This window comes from Zerene cesonia, chromosome 20 (genome assembly GCF_012273895.1).
Source record: "Zerene cesonia ecotype Mississippi chromosome 20, Zerene_cesonia_1.1, whole genome shotgun sequence".
Taxonomy (NCBI): Eukaryota; Metazoa; Arthropoda; class Insecta; order Lepidoptera; family Pieridae; genus Zerene; species Zerene cesonia.
The window spans coordinates 4,870,257-4,873,388 of record NC_052121.1 but is presented as its reverse complement, the minus strand read 5'-3'; positions in this window follow the sequence as shown (position 1 = coordinate 4,873,388).

The following is a 3,132-nucleotide window of genomic DNA, read 5'->3' as shown; positions in this document are numbered from 1 at the left end:
ATAAAGCTACACTACCACTCACTGACTCACTGACATCGCTTTTCTCGGAAACTGGGCAAAAAGTAGAGGTAATTTTGACATGAACGTATAGAGGAGCCGCAATCGACCAGAGGAAAAATATAGAGAACTCGCGTCGCTCGAAGACCAGCTCGACGCCTGGCGGCCCGCAGAAACGGTGGCTCGCGGAGGGGTGGTGTTCGAACAAAAAATGCTCTAGACCTTCAGCAATTACCAGGTGCGCCAAAAAAATGGCCAATTTCGCGAAAACAAGATGGCCGCCATACTTTGCCAAAATCGCCATTTATGAATCCTTACGTCTCAAATTCAGCACACGCGCTCTCCGCGAGCCGGCCAATCGATCGGTACCCCGTTTGAGTGGATCCGAGCACCCGTCTACGACTTTCATACAACGTTAAATCCAACGGCCCGTGGAAACGGTGCAAGTTAGGTAAGGGGTCCCTGAACTAAAAATGATCACCACCCTGAGACGCTACCAGGGAGTCATAGCGGGACGTTCGATTTTCAAATTTTACCATTTTTAGCCCAAAATTTCCAACGTAAATTTAGGCGAGGTGGCGCAATAGGGAAACACACGAATAGCACGATCGTACTTTCCCAGCTCCCAGAATATCCAGAAAAATCCGAAATCTTGAACTTTCTTCCCGCTTCGTCAAGACGGTCGACGGCCCGCGCAAACGGTAGCAGCCGCATATGGGGTGCTCGAACAAACTTTGGATTAGACCTTGAGCAATTACCACAGAGTGCAAAAAAAATTCAAAATGGCGTCAAAAATGGCCGCCGCCATACAAATGCCAAAACAGCCATCTCTTATCGGATCACGCTGAAACTCGGCACAGGGGCTTCAATTGGGCCGTACAACATTTCGGTATACTCAAAATCCCGCTCCGACCTCTGGTTTCCAAGTTTCATACAACGCAAAATCGCACGGCCCTCCGAAACGGCGCGAGATAGGTGGGGGGCGTAGAAGTAAAAAATGCTCAGAAACTTGAGTCGCTACCAGGGAAAAAGACGAATTTCAAATCAGACTCAATTTTTTTTTCCAAAATGGCCGATTTTTTTGAGGCAAGATGGTGAAGCCGTTTACTGCGCGATCGGTCTGAAAATTGATTTCTGTTCTTAAATCTTCCGAGTTAATAAAACTGCATACTCATAATTTCTCTCTGATCCCCGGCTTCCATTTTCCATACATCACGAAATTCATCAGCCCTGTGAATTGGTGACAGGTAGGTGGGGGTCGCCAAAGCAAAAAATGTATTAAAACTTGGTCCGATTCTAGGCATATAACCATTTTTGGTAAAAAGCGAAAAAAATATTTGGAGAATATTGTATAGAAATTGCCATAGTAGTAAGGGTATTTGCATACGAACGACATAAGACAATGCTGCGGGCTGATCGCTGCAGGCGTACCGCGCAACCTCGAAGGTGGATTGCCTACGTGAGTTGAAAATATGTGAATGAGGAATCTATAAGCAGTACGAACTAGCTGTGGAATCGCTATTTGCAGAACATAAATTGAAATGTATTACTCTGTGTTATGAAATCAATGATGATTGGTGTCCCTGGGACGCGCCGCGGTCTGCTTGCTGCCCGCGCACAACGCACTCTCGAAAGTGAATAGCCTCCCCGAGTAGAAAATATTTTGGATTAATTAATTATTTATGAGCAGTACAGATTGACTGTGGAATCGGTGCATAGGGACAGAGAGAGCGACTTTGTTTTTGTACTCGTACTATGTAGTTATTCTCATTGACAAAATTGTTACACGAATTGGTATTCTCTTGTATTAGATTTTACGCGAGTATTTTATTTTATTCATTTACTTATTCTTTACAGTACATATTACCGAAAAATAAATTGACATTGTAAAAAAGAGTACCTATTATACATTTAGAAATGAAAGACTTTTTAACATATAATGCGTATAAAATCCGTTAATAAGTCTTTAATTTCTAAATATTACGCGAATTTTTCAAAATTATATACCAATGTATAGGATTTTCATTAAAAACCGGAACAGAATCTATTCAGAAACCTCCATTTCATCATAAAGACCTCATACTTACGAATTTATTATTTTATTCCCCGATTGCCTTAAATATTTGTTTTCGTTGTTGTGTTTAGTTGAACCTAACATTAGTCTATTACTATAACTTTTTTTCTCAATCATTGCTTTGGGTGTAAAAAACATTCATATTAAATAGCAATTACATCTTAAAAGAAAATATACAGAAAGTGTCTGGCCATCATATAAGGGTAATAATAATATATTTTGGATAACAAACAAAAAGAACCCGTACCACAACTACGCTGGAGCGTACAACTATATTGTTATTTCGTACATTAAACTAAAACTCAAACATTTATTTATTTACTTAGACTTCTTATGGATGCACTTAAGAATTATCATACCATAATTTTACGAAGTTTTTGAATTTACCACTACTTAACTCTTTAACACTATGTATGTACGTATATATTTAATTGTAAAAGTCTCATAAACGATTTTTTACTTTACTTATTTGGAAAATGAGTATTCCAATTTTATTTCTGTTCCTTCTACCATAAAAATGTCTATCACCGACTCTTAGCTTATCTATCAGTCGGTGTTATTGCGTACGTGTAAAATTGAATTTATTAAATATATATTGTGACGGTTCAGTAAGGATATTAGTACTCTTAAGTGATCTCTCAGTGAGTACTGAGCAGATAAATCATATATATAACGTTATTTTGTAATTTTTATTAATACGATAGTTTCAATATCTGCTACTCTGCCCCATAGTAGAATTCCATAGGACATGAATGCTATGAACGTAGGTAAAATAAACCAATCTAGCTGTATGTAAATAATAGCATTCCTCATACATGCACCTATATCTACTAAAGATTGTTTACAAACGGACAACGATAATCTAATGATTTAAAGTGGAAAGTTAAAGCAAAATGAAAGTTTGTACGTTTGTTTGCAGAAGGTAATCTCGAATATTATGAAGGTTTTTTTTGTTTGTTATAAGTGAAAAATTAGGCATTTCACCGATATAAATATTTTGCTCTTTTATTATATTCACATGAATGCTTTAGTAGTACGTTTAGAAAACGTCTAGAAAACGA